Below are 19088 nucleotides of genomic sequence, written 5' to 3'. Positions count from 1 at the left end.
CAAACGAAGGAAGAGAAGTTTGCAGCAGAGCTGTTTCTCTTTGGGAAGTGGGGGAGGTGTGCTGTCTGCATGCTATTGCTGTGGCGGCGCTGGTCTGCTTCCAGCGAACAGATGCGAACACAACATCGTAATTTATATTCGTGGTAGCGCCCGTGCCTTGTGAAAATAAATCTCCCGGATGATCAGTGTTATAATTTATTTTTTTAAGTTTTTGCGCAAAGGTTCTTCTTTACTCAGAAATGTTTTGGTTTTTTATAAGGATTTGCCGATCACCGTTTCACCAGACACTGGCGTAATAGAGAAACTCTTTTTAACGAAAGGAGAGGCTGAGGGTAAATAGGAACAGAGGGTGTCTCATAGTAAAGAGATGGGGAGTGCATGTTCCCAAACCAACAAAATGTAAATGTGGCCAAACAAATGTGCCTACAATGTTCACGGCAGAGAAGTTCATCAGCAAGGTAATTACATTTTTTAATCTTGTGCCTTGTGAAAAACATCCCGGAAGCTTAGTGTTGCATGAAAATATTTTTATTTTAGTTTTTGCACTAAGTAGCAAACAATATTCCAACTTTTATTGATTTTAATTGCAGTAGCCGATAAGCGAACCGGCAGACACCGGCAAAATGTAAGCCCACTGCAGGCGTTTACATTACTGCCCTGTTTTGCGCAACATGCAACAGCTTGACAAATATGAACAGAGGGTGACTCACATTGTAAATACAAGGAGTACATGTTTAATAAAATGTGGCTAAACAAACATGCCTACGATGTTTAGGGTAGGGAAGCGGATATCCAAAGTAATTAATTCTTATTTAAACTTGTGCCTTTAAATATTTTATTTAAAGATACACCCCCGCGCTGTAAGAACGAGCACCAATCAATATATGCCTCTGCAACTCTGGAACACTACACTTAGTGGTCATGACTGCAACTTTTTATAAAAACAAAACAACGTCAAGCCTCTCTTGCATGTCTGCACCCGCCTCGAACAGGGCTCTGTACAATGCATCGTTGTAGATAGAGGTACTTCTTACATACATACAGTTCAACCATCTTCCGTCTTGTTTTAAGGGCACGCGGTTTAAGATCATCGAAAGACGCGAGTCTGAGGCGAACATTGAACCCATGGTCTGCTCACTATAGCACGTGTTAGCGGCGAGCGTGTAAACCCGCGAACTGTCCAGCTAGCTATGAAGCAACCGGTGGCCATGAAAAGTGTCTACGTAAAATATTACTTTTCGGCAGTTTACCCCTGTAAAGTTGAGACTGCAATCTAGGGGATGGTATTAGGAGGGCGAAATCGGACGCCCTCACAGGTAGGAAGGTGGGCGTGTCAATAAATGTTTACAATAAAGAAACGCAGCCTTCAGTAATTTGTTTATAAATGACGAGTTGGTCAGATAGGCTTGAAGGTTGCGGGCATGCTTTGGTAAGCGCAGCAGCTCAAAGTGAAGTGATTTACATGACTTAATAGACAAAACGGTGATAGTTTTGGTGCGTTAGGTGGTAAAAATATCGATGTTTGACCAGATTTCATTTAATGTGAGAGACTGTCCAAAGAAGAGAACGTGCAGTCTTACATGTAATGTAACGAGGGGTGATAAAAAGGCTAGGTTGTGCAGGGTGAGAGGGACTTGACTCTGTAATGTGCGAAGTGAAAGATTGGATGCAAGGGGCTAAAAGGGGTTTCAGTGGCGCGTTTCCCTTGCGGGAGTGAGCAGGGGCACCATCTATTTGCAAGTTAATTACAAACAGATGGTTTCAAAGCTCTCTCCCGCAAGGGAATCGCCAAACGTGCACGCGTTGCCATTGAAAGCAATGCAAAGCGTGCACGTTTTGGCCAAAAAAGTGAATCTATTCCTAAAGGTCTCCTCCTATGCAGCGCATGCCCGCTGCGTAGGCGAGATCTTAAAACGATATCATATTCAGAGCCCTATTGTGATCAATAAGCTTTCCTGAACAGAGGCTACTCATATACAGAGGCAGTGAATATTCAAACATTTGACAAATACAATCCTTCTTTTTTGGTATAATAAGAACTGTGCCAAAATCAGAACTTTGCTAACACCCAAATCCTGACCTAGCATGAGCCCTGGCAAGGTCAGAGTGGCTCCTATCAGGAGATCTGAAATGAGGATGCTGGCACAAACAGAACAAGCAGACTTGTAAACAGGACAAGTAGACTTATGAAGCAGTCGGTACCTTGAACAAGAAGATCTTTTATAAACTACACATCCCCGTAGGAAGTACTTAAGGATTCAGGATATGATCCTACAAAGAGATATCATACATATGGCACATTTTTAATAAGTAGATGCCTACCTCGGAACTACATCTGGATTCAAAACATAGACCTTTAAAAGAGATGCAACATATTTGGATTATTCTACGGTCGGGGACTCTAGTCAAATTAACTGCGGCTTTGAGAGGTGTATAGGTCATGTTAACACAGAAAACACTGAGGCCACATAACTGCATTTTTCCAGTGACCATGCTTTGCAGCTTTCTGAAAGAGGAGTGGAATTACCCCAAACTGAGGCTCCAGTACCAATTTCAGTGGGCCACAATTTTTGTGAGTGACAAACAAGTTTTTCACAGACACAGGCTAGTACTCTGAACAAATACACTAAAATTTAGGCTGCAACCTTGCTGCATGCCTGGGTTTTCATTTGACAACTTCACACACCGAAACGGTCCATGGGATACAAGCTGCACTAAATTTATAAAAAGCTGACGGCAATGACAAACTAATGTCTTTTAGAGGTTCTGGTCGGTCGTTGCTTCCAGTAGCCCAACTGACCCAACAAACCAGATAACGTCTGAGAAGCCCAGGACTGGGAAGATAGTGTTATAACAGCAAAGAGACAACTCTACACGCGAGCATAAACATTCTATCCGTCAGACCCTTATTACCTCTGGCTTAAAATTAAAAGCACCTTTGGCTGTCTCCTCCGCGTCATGTAAAATTCTTAAATAAAGAAATCATTTCCATAAATAGATGGGTTTGGGTGAGCCCCGTCAAGTGTCATTCACATTTTGCTTTCAACCACCACAAGTTATAACATGAAGCACTGGACCAGTCAACTTCTGCCATTAACCCTCTTGCACTGCGAGTGCCAGCATTTTGTCTGAGCACAAGCATACCCACCTAATAAGAAGTGCACTTCTGTGCCAGTTCTGCAGGCCCAATACTTTGCCAATGGGTTTCACTTTCCATTCTTTATATTATGTTTTATTCTTTTTATCACTTCAGGTTTTCGGAATTCAAAGTCAACAATACCGTTCCTTTGCACCTATAAGAATTATTTTTGTAGTGTTCATTTTTATCTAAAAAGGTCGTACTACCCTAATCTAAGTTAACCTGCCAACTCAGAAACACTTGTAATGTTAAAATACTTGTATTTATTTATTATTTAACAGTTGTGCTGCCACCACATGGCTGTCCCTTCAAGGTGGTGGCATATTTATTTATCTTATAATTTTTGTGGCATATGCTTGCAATAAAAAAAAGAACCACGTGACCAGCCTGAGAGGGACAGATTTTTTTGCTTTGGCACAGGGTGCTGCTACTGCCACTCCCAAGCAGGGTGGGTAAGAACAGTTGTACTTGTGTGAAAACCAGCAAAAACGACAGGCTCGGCTGAGCCAGGGCTGGCGCGTGGACCTTTCTGAGCCAGGGTACAACTATAAATAACTGCAACAGAGACAAGGAACTAACTGTGGCTGGGGGCAGTCTATTCCAATAGACAACAAGCTTTTCGAGAGTTCGTTGCTTTCGATTTTCTGTTATGTGGCTGTCCCATCGCCTCCGGCTCTCTATTCCCAAGGAGGCAGGTAATGGGTGTGGACCAGACAGCTTAACCGTCCTACACGTGGAGCTAGAAAGGTAATGTGCAAACATACAGACGCACGATTCACACACAAGGTCAGGTAGTATAGCTTCCCGCCCTCCATTTCCAAGAGGGTGGATGATGGGCGTGACAGCAGCCTGTGGGCGAGAGACAGTTCAATCATCCCTACACGTGGAGCTGCAAAGGTAGCACACACACACACCTGTTTGTGGCATGCAGATTCCTCACAAACAAGATTAGTGTGTCAATACACTGTATTGGATGACCTACTGATGTGCATATACAAAGTTTTAAAGCCTCTCTTGCGTCCTTTATCATCCATGTACTCCATGGGAAATGCCACACAGTCCCTCTGTCTGCATCCCTGTCTGTCACATTCCATGGTCTGTCCACTACCCTTTCTGCCAATGCTCTCTGACCTGCTAAGTGAAGCCAACGACCCGTTTGCTGTCAACTTCCAAAAGTGTTTCTTTGTCAGTCCCTGTTGTGCAGCATGCTTTTATATCTACCACCCTGGACCCGCTTCCTTCTCTGGTTATCTGCTCCCATCATGTATCCTTATTCCATGTCTTACTTCTCCACGCCTGCTTTTCTGCCTCGCTGCTCCTATGGTGCAGCCTTGCTTCTAGATCTGCCTGCTCCTTTGTTGCTGCATGCTTCTCTGCTTACCTGATCCCATGGTGTCGCTGCTACCCTGCCTCTACTCCCTTGGGTCTGTCTGCACTGTCTGCTCTTAGGTCCAACCTGCTTGCTGCCTGCTCCTTTAGCTGCTCCCAGGTTCCTTGCCAGCTTCCATGCTCCCTGGTGCAGCCGGCCTCTCCAGTGCTGCGTGGGCTTTGGTGCCATATGCTCCCAGTGATACTTGACAAACTATTTGCTTTCCTGGTGCTGTCTGCATTTATGCCTATCCCTCTGGTGTTCCTTCTTCCACTCTCCCCGTTTATGCCCTACTCTCTCTCGTGCTCTCCACGCTGCTTGGTTCCCAGACTGGCTCTCTGCTGCCTGCTCTGCAACATCCAAAGTCTGTCTCCTCTCACAGTATTAACTACTTCTTTGGTTGTTCTTATACTGCTGGTTGTACAGCCGTCGGTCTGATGTCTCCTGGTCTGCCTCTCCTAAATGCCTGCTTCTCGCTGCTGCCTGAATCATTTTCTATCTGATACGTGCTTTTCTCACTCAACGTTGTGATCACTCTGCTGCAGTCTGCCCACTGGTGCTGCCTGCCGCCCTCACTGCCCACTGGTGCTGCCTGCACCTCTCTCTGCCTCACTGATGTTGCCTGCACCTCTCTCTGCCTCACTGATGCTGCCTGCTTCTCTTTCCACCTCACTGGTGCTGCACTCCTCTGCCCACTGGTGCTGCCTACACCCTTCTCTGCCCACTGGTGCTGCTCGCTCCCCTCGGCCCCACCGGTGCTGCCTGCACCAGTGTACTGCCTGCTCCCCTCGCCCCCACCGGTGCTGCCTGCTCCTCTCTCTGCCCTTGAGCGGAAACGGTCCCCCTGACGCCTGCGGGCCCAGAGCTCCTCCTCACCGTGTCTGTGGTGGCGCTGCTGGCTGCCTCTCCCGGGTGTGGCCCGACTGTCCCGCGCTGTACTCCGGGCTGCAGGCACAGGAGGGGTTCGGTTCCGGTGACTGCCGCGACCCCGCCTTCGATGACACCAGCTCACTGCGGGGGCGGAGGGAACAAGTGGGCGGTGCAGCCAGACACACCCCGGGGTGGGGACTGAGGTCTGGAGCCGCCAGCCCCTCGACGGCGGCCATCTTGGACGTCACTGGCGACAAGGAGGATCGAGGCCGTCATATTGGACGTACCACCGACGTCAGAGGCGGCCAATAAGCCCCGCCCACAGTCCATGCACACCCTTCTTATTGGACATGTCTCCAGACGTCACATGGACCAGAACACCCCGCCCACAGTCCCCACGAAGCCGCCATCTTGAGTAGGTCTCATCTCCGTAAACGCACCGCTCCAAAGAACAAGCAATGGCAAAGCCAATTGGTCTCGCGTGTGAAAGAAGCTATTAGCCAGAGAAGTGATGGGAGTTAACATTTACAACAATTAAATTAACAGTATGATCCACTTGGCTACACAATAAGGAATAAGAAGGTTTATTATAAATTTAGAATAAGGACCAGGAGTCAGTAGCTAGGGTTAAGATTTAAGAAGGTTTATTACTCATTGAGAATCAAGTTAAGATATACAACACTTAACACCATGCTATAAAGATACAGAACAGTGGTCGAAGTGGGCGGGATCGGCAGGGCACAGCATGCCCCTACTTCTTAAATTCTAAAGACTCCGTTCCCCAACTTATTTATTTTGAAAATGCGTCCCAGGACGCAAGAAATCGGCATGGCCTATAAATAAAGCTTGGCGTTCATGGCGTTCGTTGGAGGACGGATGGCAGAGAAGTAACAGGACTCTGTCTTTTCCTTCTTGCCCAGAGAAGACAAATACTGTGCCCACTTCTGCCGCTATAGCTGCCCCCCTCACCCTTTCCTTCTTACCTCTCTTTCTGTCTAGCAGTTCCTCTCTTACTGAAAACCGTGACTTCAAGAAGGGGCTCTCACTCTGTTTCCTCTCCTTTCTTTTCTTTGCTCCCCTTTGAAATGGATCCAAAAAAGAAAAACGCTTTTGCTGGAAGTGTTGTATACTTCTGAAATTTGAATTCCAAAGTAAGCATCGGGAATAAAAGGTTAAAAATATGAAAAATAAATAAAGCAAGACAGAGTGGTAGCAAACTGGCCAGACTGATTTTATTCACACCCAAACACATTAGCGCCACTTTTACAGGTTGCTAGTGAAGCGCTATTTTTGTTTTCTTGTCTTTGTTTTCCCGGGGCTTGGAACTAGTGCACCAATCCTGGAGGTACTGCAATGCATTGATTGGAAACCAAATGTGTACTGCGTTCAGGGATGTGGTCTTTTTTACCATACTGCTTACGTTTTGTAAGGATATAAGCAATGGACAGGTCCCTGTAGTCATGTCCTTAACTTTTCAGGCAAAAGCACTCACTGATTTCTGAATAGTGAGTGTAAAAGCATTAAGGTAACCATGTTGTTCCTGATTACATTTCACATGGTTTGCTAAATTTTGCATTCCCTATGAGTGTTTGCTTTTTCCAAGATGGTGTCACTTTTTTTTGTAGGCCGCATATTGCTCTTGTCTAGTGCTTAATTTAAATTGAGCAGCATCCAGGTGTTTTTCTCAGTGGGGCAGAATGGTGTTCAGAGGGGGAGAGGATGTGGCACTATGGCCAGAGCTGCTGAAATTGGAACCGGGGAACTAGGTTCAGCCTTCATGACCAGTCCGTCAGACCACTCTCCTGAGGGAGCACATTCCCATGCTAGACCTTAGAAGGCTTCGCAAGACCTTAGAAGCCCTGGTGTCTTAGCACCAGCAAGTAGACCCTAGCATGACAAGTTTAAGTTAACCTTCAAGGCTTGTCCACCACAATCCATACTGAAGTTCACCTCCAGTCTTGCGGGTAGGTCGATGAAGCAGCACACCCTAGAACAACAGTGACTCTGTCACTGAGGTCACAGGACCCTTGAGAAGGGCCACCTCTAGGGCAGTGCAACCGGTGTGAACGCACCAGGTGCTGACTTTGATTGGAGGCATTACTTTTGCAAGTATATTATGGTTTTAAAAGCGCTTTCTGCCTCCTTCCTGGCCTCCAGCATTAAGTTAAAATCCTAACATAGAACAGAGAGCCATTAACTGTCATCTAAGAGCTGCATACAAACTGCAAGGTATGAATTAGAGTGTTATGTTTTTCCCCCTAGTCTTTGATTATCCTAATGTTGCAAAGAGTGTTCTTTAGGATAGAAATCAATTCTGATTAATAAAGAGAACCCCCAATCATGGTATTACGTAAATTATGAGTTAATGCACAGGGCGTCACCAGTGCTAACGCTGGCCCTGCCCTTGTGGCCTGTCTGCCTCAACCAAAGAACAAAGGGCAACCCCTAATCACGCAATATGGGTAGAGAAGTAGGGGAAATAGAAACCAAGCAAAACAACAAAATATACTCTACCCCTATGATTGAAAAATGTACAAAGTATCATCTATCTAACTCCAGACAGGATGACACTCAAATTGGAAAAAGAAAAAGAAAATGTGGCATACAAACACATAAAGTCACCATAGAGAAGGATGTAGAGACAACAAAACACAAAACGATCAAAATAGCAAAAATATTATTTCCTTTTATTTGGGAATATAAATTTGTTTCATTTAATCATGTCACTTTATAATACATAGATGAAAAATCTTTTTAGTGGATGCTTCCACCGAAAACAATCACATTGGATAAATCATGTAATACAATAATACAGAAATGGAAAAATTAGTACAGAAAGGGATATGACACAAAATGAGATGAAAGGAATGAATAAATAACAGGTTCCCAAACCAGGGGAGAAAGGAAAAAGGAAAAAGGGGACTGTTTTTGATCAAACATACATACACTCAAATTCAAACAGCTCACATTCATACAACATTACATAATTCATTCAAAAAAGGCCAAAGACACTCGTGGGCCCAATCCAAAAGCATGGAATGGATGATCCCAGGATACTTTGATGATTGATCAAGATAGACGTAGAAACACTTATCAAAGTATACAAATAGAATCAATGGGGGTATGACAGGCCCAATAAACAACGCCGACGCGCGTTTCGGTGAGACAACTCCTAATCAGGAGTACCACCTTCTTCAGGGCGTAACAGACCGACCCCCACAGGCTGGGACCTGCGTGGAGATCACGAGAAGAGGAGGAAAGGTTTCCTAGCGGTAATATTCTAGAGCAGATTCCTCCCAATCCGAATCGAGGAAAGACATAAACAGATTTGATACCTAGATTCCAAGGGAGCTAAAAACAGAGCGGGAAAACATCCACCCGCTAGATATAAACAGAAAAGCGATTGGGTTCTGTCCCTATTTCTCCTGTTTATATTCCCGGTTTAATCATCAAGGAAAGGTTCCAAAGGCGGTTCTCGTAGAACCTGGGTCCAGAGGACCTTCCCGTGGAGCACACTCCAACAGACAAACAAAATCAGGTTCTTGGCTATTCGAGCTCTGACAGCGGACCTTATCATAAAGCGATCCGACCACCTTGTTTTTGCTGCATTGAAAACGCCTCTGAGAACCTGATTATGTATTGTAATGGAACTGATCTTTGGTGATGTTCCAGAATATAATTTGTAAGTGTTTATTCTGGAGTGTGGAATTGTGTGTGCAGATGATAGACGGTTGTGGGGAGACTAACTGCTTTCGCCTGGATTCCTGTGGACCTCTTTCTGGTGAAATGAAGAAACTACTTCAATCCTCCGTTATCGTATTCGACTTCAATTTATTAAAATTTGGTGACAATTTGGAAGTTCAACGTTTCTTCGACATACCAGCAGTTCAGGAGGTCCACCAGAGTCTTTTTCTTTGCTGTGGCAGGTTTTGTTTCCATTGAAACTCTTGATGAACAGCAAGTATATTTTGGGCACTTTAACTTTGGCCGTGTTATTACTGCCGTGTGCGAGACTCTATTTTTGTTAAAGAATAGTACCGCTGTCGTGCGTTTCATAGGAAGTGTCAGTTACAGCACGAGGTGTGGATTTATATTACGATGTGCACAGTAGTGTAATATGTGGAAATGTATTATTTATTTCTCGACATGTTTTAAAAATCTAGAACGTAAATTTCAGGGATGTGGCTTTAAGGAATGCTAGTGTTGGAATGTTATGGTAGGAATGTTTGTGTTTGACTCTGCGCAGAACCGACTTGGAAACTGGAGAGGAAGGTCGTGGGTCCTTATTCTTATTAAAACTTCAACCTAAATTCAATGGAAGGGTTTTTATTGAATTGCGTGGTTCTCCCATACTACATTTAATGGCGACGAACATATTTCGGGACCCACCGACAAAGAATTGAAACTTCATAAATTTTAACAATCTCTATCATAATTAATGATACGTGAAGAACAGAATTTGGATTATTCGAAGGTGTTGGATCCAAATTACGAAGGAGGCATTTGGTAATGTACTGTTTCGACTTGGTGCTGAGTGTGTGACTTTACCTAGTGCATTTGTTGAACATTTGCGCTGACGGTTTTGTTTTCTTTAAACTCGCACAGACAGTTTGTGCTGTGGCTTTAAGCGAACTGCTTTTAATTTAAATGCTTTGAAAGATCCACTTAGGTCTTCATCTGCTGATGTTTTGCATCGTTCATTTGGGCAGTAAACATCCGCGCTATCGAAGCGGAGTTTCAATTTGGGTCGGCATCTTTTGAAACGCTCATACAGTTCGACGGAGCGGCATTCTCTTCCCGAGCCACATAACTGAATAAACAACTAACGTGCTCTCTCCAAGTGATATATCAGGCGTCATCACGCTACTCTACGCTGCGTGCCTCCATTTTTGCAAAGTGTCAACATGTGTTGCCTAGCAACCATTTGAAGCGCGTTTCAACGCGAAGGACACATTTTGGTATAGAGTTTATTTACTTTTTCAATTTGAAATAATCTGAGAACAATGGTATTTATCTGATTCATCTATTTTCTCATTTTAATTCATTTGTATGTTTAGGGTTACATTCTTAAAATTTAATTTTACTTAATTAACAAATTGTTAGACAATGGCCTCCAGTAGCAGCTCAAATGTCATGCAACCTCCTCCATTTCTTGAACTACCTGGAAAACCAGTGAAACCATGGCACAAATGGTTGAGAATTTTTGAAAACTATCTTGAAGCCATAGATGGTATCAAATATTCAGCAGCTCGGAAAAAAGCCATTTTGTTCAACCTTTTGGGCAACTCTGGGCAGGAAGTTTTCGATAACTTACCTGTTGTCCCTCCACCTTCTGGGAATGATTCTTGGGATGTCTACAAAGAAGCGTTGGCACGCATTGGAAAACAGTATGTTGACGAACCTTCAGCAATGGTTGAAAGACACAAATTCTTTAAACGTAAACAGTCTGCAGAGGAATCTATTGAAGACTATTTAGCTGTATTGCGTGTTTTAGCATCTAAATGTGTTTTTGACAATTATTTGGACACTGCTCTACGTGATCAATTGGTTTTTAATTGCTTTAACAAAAAAATTCAAGAACGCATTTTGACATGTAAGAATCCGTCTCTAGATGAGGTTATGGACATAGCTAGGAGTGTAGAACGTTCTGTGGTTTCGTCAAAAATATTGTCTGAATCTTGTATTAATGTGTCTTCAGACATTTCTAAGGTCTCTGCTGTAGAAGTCACACCAGGTAGTAATGAGACAAACATACATTTGGTGTCACAAAAGAATATTGGAAAAAGGAACATTGACAGGAGAGCGAGTGGAGCATGTTACAGATGTGGTTCGAAATTCCATTTAGGTAATTTTCAAAATTGTCCTGCTCAAGGCAAGAGGTGTAACAATTGTAAAAAAATAGGACATTTTTATAATGTTTGTCATGCTAACAAAACAAGGGTCAGGGTAAGTCAGCTTGATGTGGAAAATGATATATTGTCAGAGGCTATTAGCAATGTATCCGTATCATCAGTGGAGATTAGTGCACTGGGTGATCATGAGAAACGGTGTAAAGGGCCCATATGTGACGTGAAAATTGGTGTAATTGATTTAGATGGTATGGCAGATTCAGGATCTCCAATTACAGTTTTAGCTGAGAACACATTTTATAAGTTCTGGTCAGGGAAACTATTGAACTCTACAACTATTAGTCCCAAAGCTTTTGGAGAGTATGACATCATAATGAGAGGATATTTTGAGGATAGCATTTTGTTTAAAGGGAGAAACATTTTCACAAAAATGTATGTAGCTGTTAATGGACGCGACATTTTGTGTTGGCAGGATCAAGCTAAGCTTGGTATTATTTTACGGCCAGTTCATGATGAACCAGTCACACTTGGTGATATGCCCATTTTAGCAATTCAAGAGACAAAAATCTGTAATAATTTTACTAAGAGGTTACAAGGTAAATTTCCTGAAGTATTTTCTAACAAGATTGGAGTCATTAAGAATTTTGAGCATAATATTTTACTGAAGCGCAATGTTACTCCTGTGATTCAAAAAGTCAGACCAGTTCCTCTTTCAACCAGAAACGATCTTAAGAGATTACTTGATGACTTGATGACTGTGAACAATAACGAGAGTCAGTGTGAGTGAAAGTGGTTGCTGTAACCTTTGCTTGAACTTTTTTAACGCGTCGAGAGGTGCTGGTGTACCTTGTTTTTTAACTTGTTTTGTTGCCCTGTTCGGGGCCCCTGCCCTCTAATCCTTCAAACCTATTCATATTTCCCAACTAGGCAGGCATTTACGCTCCGCTTACCCGCACTATAAAAAATCTTCTTCACACGCTGCTTTAGCGTGACAATCACCCGCTTCCACTCGCAGCGCCATCTTGGGTGTGGGAATCTGATCTCCTGCCACTGTTGGCTGCCATTTTGGGAGGCGTTCTAGTTGCGTAGGGAACACTCTGCCTATCTACTTAAGACGCTCAATGCAAGCCCGTCTGCGCCCGTCCGCGCCCTGGCCGCTCCCAGCGCCAGGAATGCTGCCTTTTCAAATGGCCCTCCAGGACGATTGATCTATAGCAGAGAACAACTACTGCAACTGAACCTACCTAAGGCCCCTAATTCACTGGGCGATAGTCTCTCCTGTGGACTAATTAATAGCCGGTCGCTAGTTAAACACTTCTCGGAAGTCTATAGCCTCCTGGAAGACCGGGAGCTAGACGCTCTTTTTATAACGGAAACATGGGCCACGGCTGAGTCCACAGTAGGCCTGAGCGGGGCCTGTCCCAGTGGATATAAAATCTTCCACAAACCTCGAAGCATGGGTAGAGGTGGTGGTGTGGGTATGATTTTTAAGGACACATTAGATTTTAGACCTTTTCAGATTGACGAGGTAGGGGGGATAGAAATCATGGGCTTCTCTCTACAGTCTCCCGGTGGGAATCTACTTACGGGGATGCTATGTTATAGGCTCCCGGGTGCGACCACACAATTGCACCTCCTCGCCGATACCATTATCAACTTGAAACTTGCCCACACTAACATGATCGTACTAGGCGATTTCAACCTCACAGAGGATGGAGGTCTTGGCAGCCAACTGAGAGACCTCCAGCACACCTGCTCTATCCTGAATCTCCACCAACTGGTGGCCAGTCCTACCCATCAGAAGGGGCATATCCTGGACTTGGTATTTGCCAACCCGGCTATAACTGAGATATCTAGTATTATGCCCTTGAATTGGACGGACCACTCTCTTATACATCTGAGCATGGCGTTGCCCCGCGGGAAGAACAAGCCTAGCCAGCAGTGCTTTTACAGGAAAGATAGAGAATGGGCCAAACTGGCCAAAGTTGACCCCTTAATTATATTATCGGATGCCAGCCATTTCTCTCTTGCTAAGTCCGTGGATGAAAATTATAGATCATTCACCGAACAGATAATTAAGACCCTTGATTACACTATTCCCATAAAGTCACTAAAGAAGCTGAGGAAAAGATCAGCACCCTGGTACAATGAGGAGCTGCATCAACTTAGACTCTCCCGTAGGCAAGCAGAGAGGAAATGGAGAAGAAACTATGCAGAGGACGACAAGAAAGACCTGCGATTGACTCAACAACAATACAAAGCTCTGATCTTGAGGTCCAAGGCAGATTTCTATGCGGGCTCCATCACCCAGGCCTCTAATGGGACCAAAGCCCTTTTTAAGATTGTTCGCGACCTCTCTACCCCGGACTGCATGAACAACAGAGTAGCTCCCTCACAAGCCCTGTGCAATGAAATTGCCTCGTTCTTTCAGGAGAAAATTGCCAACATCGTCAATATACTACATGACAATACTCAGGATGGCTCTGAGGAAACCGCCAGCTCGGCCGACGGAGATCCACCACTGACCGCGGCCCTAGACAACTTTCAACCACTCTCCCAGGAGGCTTTCGATAGTCTAACAGAAAGTGTGTCTTCTGGCTCTCCTCTAGACCCTCTGCCTCATAAAATTTGGAAACTACATGGGCGTAACACCTTCCCATGGTTGAGGATGATTTGCAATCAGTCCCTGATGGTTGGATCTGTCCCGGACTGCTGGAAATTAGCAGTGGTAACCCCACTGATCAAGAAACCGAATCTGGACCCTCTGGTACCAGCTAATTTCAGGCCAATTTCACTCTTGCCTTACCCGGTGAAAATTCTTGAAAAGTCGGTAAGCAAGACACTGTCCTGTTTCCTGGAGGAGAATCTCCTGCTTGACAGGGATCAGTTCGGTTTTCGCCCCGGCCACGGGACTGAAACGGCTCTGGTTACCATGCTGGACAACCTTCGAATGCGTGCCGACAACGGGAATGCCATGATTCTAGTGCTTCTCGATATGTCGGCAGCATTCGATACGGTGAGCCATCCAGTCCTGGTGGAGAGACTAAAGCAGATAGGTGTTAAAGGCAGAGCGCTGCAATGGCTCCAATCCTACCTGGCAGGCAGACAGCAGGTAGTCACCTTGACCCCTTTTTCCTCCAGCAGGTCCCCAGTTGTGTACGGGGTGCCGCAGGGATCTGCAATTAGCCCTATCCTTTTCAACATCTACCTACGGCCCCTGTTTCCTTTAATTAAATCTTTTGGAGTCAGCTTGGTGAACTACGCTGACGACACGCAGCTGGCTTTCTCTCTGGAAGGGGATGATGCACTACCCATGGAGCGATTCCAGCAATGCATGAAGCAGACCACGGACTGGCTTAGAAGGAATTCTCTCCAGTTCAATAGTGGCAAAACTGAGGTAGTCTTCTGCTCTCCAACTAGAATCCTAAAACATCTACCTCCTGATTTCAGACTCTCTCCAGAGGAAGGTCGCCTGATACCGGTCAGTAAGGTACGCAATCTTGGGGTGATCTTTGATGATGACCTCCAGGTGGTATCCCAAGCCAGTAAGACCGCTTCGGCCTGCTTCGCCCTGCTGCGACTACTCCGAAGTATCCTACCCTTACTTCCTAGGGAGTCACGAGCTATGGTAGTACGCAGCACGGTATTAAGCAGGCTCGATTACTGCAACTCCCTCTACCTGGGGGCCCCACAGTATATCTTCCAGGGATTGCAGAGGATACAGTCAGCAGCAGCTAAATTAGTGCTTGATCGGCGTCGCAGCTCCTCGGCCACTGGAGCACTAAGGGACCTACATTGGCTCCCTGTCAAGGAGAGGGTCTCTTTCAAGTCTCTGTGTTTGACCTTCAGAGCAGTGCATGGACTGGGCCCAGCTCCAGTGCAGGATAAGTTTGTTCGCCATCTACCAATTAGGCAGCTTCGTTCCTCTACTGCAGGCCTACTGGTAGTCCCGAGATTTAAACGCTCTAGGGTAGGCGGAAGGGCCTTCAGTATAGTAGCTGCCGGCATGTGGAACAAGCTTCCTCTGAATCTGAGACAGTGTAACTCTCTATTTGAATTTCGCAAGGGACTTAAAACCTGGCTCTATCCCAAAGTCTAACCCGGTTCGCTCTCCCTGCTCCTCTCTCTGTCCTCCTTGGTATGGTTCCTCAGTCCAAAGCGCCAAGATGCCCGTAGGGTGATAGCTGCGCTATATAAGTCTCCCATCATCATCATCATCATGTGTTCTCAGGGTATTATCAAACAAGTTGAATCATCAGAATGGGTTTTTGCGGCAGTCGTCGCACGAAAAAGTAATGGGGATATACGCCTGTGTGCTGACCTTAGAATTCTTAATAGAAATATTCTGGTTGATTGTCATCCCCTCCCACGTATTCATGAAATGCTGGCCAGATTGGGTGGTAGCAAGTATTTTTCAACAATTAATTTACGCTCTGCGTACCATCAGATACCGTTATCTAAAAATTCACAACATTTGACCACTTTTGTAACACCTTTTGGAGCATATATGTACAAGCGTATTCCATTCGGATTGGCATCCGCTGCCAGTGTATTTCAACGTCTGATGGATCAAATTTTTGGGGGCCTAGAGGGCGTACAAGCCTTTTAAGATGACATTTTAATTCACACTGAGAGTTTAGATGAACACATTGCACTGTTGGAAGAGGTCATTAGCAAGTTAGGTACTTGGGGTATGACAGTCAATTTTGAGAAATGCAAATTTATATCACAACAAGTCAACTATTTAGGACACAACATTTCAGGGGATGGCATTAAACCCAAAGAATCCTTACTAAAGGGTATAAATGAAGCAGCCATTCCAAGTGACAAAGATTCTCTTAGGGCATTTTTGGGCCTAAGTGAGTACTATGCACGTTTTGTTCAGGGTTACGCGGTTATTGTGCAACCTTTAAGGAATCTTTTAAAGAAAAATGAGAAGTTTATATGGTCCAAGGAGTGTCAGGAAGCTTTTGAATCTGTAAAACACTTAATCACTTCTGCTCCTGCCATTAAGCCTTTTAAATATGGTGCAAAATGTATAATTACTGTAGATACTAGCGGCAAGGGTTTAGGGGCAGTCCATAGCCAAAAAATTGCAGGTCAAGAGTGGACTATTGCCTTTGCTTCACGTACATTGAATGTGGCAGAGAAAATCTATAGTAAAATTGAACGTGAAGCACTAGCTTGTTCTTGGGCTTCAGAGAAATTTAAAATGTATATTTGGGAAACAAAATTCGAATTACATACTGATCATAAACCCCTAATATACATGTTGGGCGATAGTTGTTCAAATAAAGCCTCATCTAGATTAATAAGATTGTTGGCAAGGTTACAGGAATTTAACTTTGACATAAAATACATTCCCCCCCATGTGATAGCTACTCTTTGCTTGGCCATGAGCAGCGCTAAACATATGAATCTCCCGCATGCCCCACGTATCTGCGGAACGCAAGACAACAGGCAGACCAGCGGAATACACTGTAGCTCTACCCCCACCATATCCTTTATGTCTCTCACCACAGTCGTCCAAAAATCAGCCACCCCACGACAATTCCAGGCAAGGTGCATGAAGTCAGCATCAGCCTGGCCACAACACATACAGCAGCTAGATTCTCGCAGCCCATAATGATGTAGACGTGCCGGCGTATAATACACCTGGTGTATGTATTTAAAATGTATGATCCATAGGTTCCCATTCATGACAAGCGTACCTGTTAATTCACATATATACTTCCAGTCTTTCCCTAATATCGGATCAGGCAGACAAGCATTCCATCTCTCCCAGTTTCTGTTAGGCCGGCCTGTGCACTCCTCTTGTATGTGTCTATATAACCTAGAGACCAATTTTTTATTGGTGGGTGTGGTGGGCACTAGCTGTAGGGACTTCAGCGTGGGGGGCTCGAGAGGGTAAGTGTCGTAATGGGCCCTAATGGCGTGTCTGAGTGTAGCGTGAAATGAAACAATAACGTGAGATTGCTTATGTATTGTAAATTGTCCAGAGTAAACAACATCCCTTCCGGATAAAGATCTCTCATCAATTGGAAGCCTGCCTCGCTAAGTAGACACATCAACGGTACCTCCTGGGTCACTGACAATGCCCCGTGGTGTTCTATATGCATGGCTGGAGCATATATAGGTAATTTCCTGGCCAGTCGCCCAATCTCCTGACAGACAGCCAACGTCGCGTCCACCGAATTGATTTCTGTTCTCGGAATGCCACGTGTTCGGTGTGTAATCATACTGCGTAAGGGAACGGGGCTAGCGTCTCCCTCTTCCACCGCGACCTGTGGTGTGAACGCGTGTGGTCTCACCCAGTAATATACATATTGGGCCTGCGCACTGAGATAGTAAATATAAAAATCAGGCACCCCCAAACCCCCCTTCGTCATAATCGCTGGCAAGAACAGACCAGCTCACCGGGGCGTGTTTGCTTCCCCAAACCAATCGAAGTAGGGTCCCGCAGAGCGTATTAAAAAACCCTTTGGACAGCACAATCGGGATATTCATGAATAAATATAAGAACCTCATTAAAGCCACCATCTTTAGTAAGGCAATACGATCCGCCAAAGAGAGCGGCAGTGCCACCCAGAAGTCCACCTGCGTTTCCATCCTGGTATATGCCCTCCCATAGTCCTCGCGTATAACTTTATCCGGGTCGTGATGAATCCAGACTCCCAGATACTTAACAGGGTCCACGGTCCATATCAGCGGGTATTCCATCTCAGGTTGAGTCATGGATTCCGTTAAAGGTATAACCCCGACAGGTGGCCGAATCTTCCATACTCTCGGAGAAGTTGTGCTAAATATCGCGAGGGCTCTCAAACAAAGAGCACCATGTCGTCCGCGTAGAGCGAGATGGAGACCGGACGATAATTAAAGTTTAGCGCCGTTTCCCTATGTCTCTGTCTAATAACACACGCCAGCAGTTCCAGAACAATCGCAAACAGCAGCGGCGACAAATGGCAGCCCTGTCGCGTGCCCCGCTGAATGTCAAATGGGTCCGATGTTAAACCCCCAACACGCACTCTAGCAGAGGGGTCCGACTATAGCACTCTGATCCACTGTATAAATATGGGTGGGAATCCCATACGTGGAAGAATAAAAAACATACTTCCACTCTATCGAATCAAAAGCCTGGGCTGCGTCCAGCAGGACAGCCGCGGCAGACATTCGCGGCTCCAGTATATGAAACATGGAAAAAATAGTCCGCAGGTTATGCGACGTAGATCGGTCCGGTATAAAACCCGACTGGTCCGGCAAGACCAGGCAGGTCATTAGGGGTTGTAACTTAACGGCCAGAATCTTGGCTAGTATTTTGGCATCTATATTGATTAGTGACAGTGGTCTGTAAGAATCACATTATCAGGGTGCTTGTCCTTCTTGAGGAGCGTTATGATCAATGCCTGCCGTAACGAGGGCGGCAGTATTCCCGAATCATGCGCCTATACTTCAAACAGATACGGAGTGATCAGATTTGCGTATTTCTTATAAAATTCGACCATGAGGCCATCGGGTCCTGGCGCCTTCCCATTGGGAAGAGCCATAATAGCGGTTTTGATATCTTCTTCGTCGATAGGCAGGCTCAAATATTCCCTATGTCCGTCTGACAGCCAGGCGCAAGCCACGTCCTCTAGGTAGCCAGCCATCTCGTCGTCCGTCGCCACCCCTCTAGTCTTGTATAGATCCGCATAAAAACTTTGAAATTGTTCAGTAATATCACTCGGGTGATAATGTTCCGTGCCTTGGGGGTCTTTGATTTTGTCAATATGAGGTTGCTCCATACGGGCCCTGATTTTATTTGCCAACGTAAGACCCGCACTCCCCCCCTCTCCATATCTGTGTGCCGTGTGCCTACGCGATA

At 45.1% G+C, this 19088-nt stretch overlaps 2 protein-coding genes across 2 annotated transcripts in view; one reads left to right on the top strand and one right to left on the bottom strand.

The window, feature by feature from the left end:
* ILK (integrin linked kinase) overlaps nt 1-5637 on the bottom strand; it is a 363205-nt gene extending 357568 nt beyond the window's left edge. Inside the window, exon 1 of the mRNA XM_085623554.1 lies at nt 5385-5637. The gene's annotated coding sequence lies outside the window, so the exon portion shown is untranslated. The remainder of the gene's footprint in view (nt 1-5384) is intronic.
* A 3985-nt stretch (nt 5638-9622) lies between these two features.
* Nucleotides 9623-19088, top strand: part of RRP8 (ribosomal RNA processing 8) — a 208302-nt gene continuing 198836 nt past the window's right edge. Inside the window, exon 1 of the mRNA XM_085623551.1 lies at nt 9623-9884. The gene's annotated coding sequence lies outside the window, so the exon portion shown is untranslated. The remainder of the gene's footprint in view (nt 9885-19088) is intronic.

Source organism: Triturus cristatus, chromosome 8 (assembly GCF_964204655.1).
Source record: "Triturus cristatus chromosome 8, aTriCri1.1, whole genome shotgun sequence".
Lineage (NCBI taxonomy): Eukaryota > Metazoa > Chordata > Amphibia > Caudata > Salamandridae > Triturus > Triturus cristatus.
The sequence above is the reverse complement of the archived record's forward strand: the minus strand, read 5'-3'. Positions and strand labels throughout refer to the sequence as shown.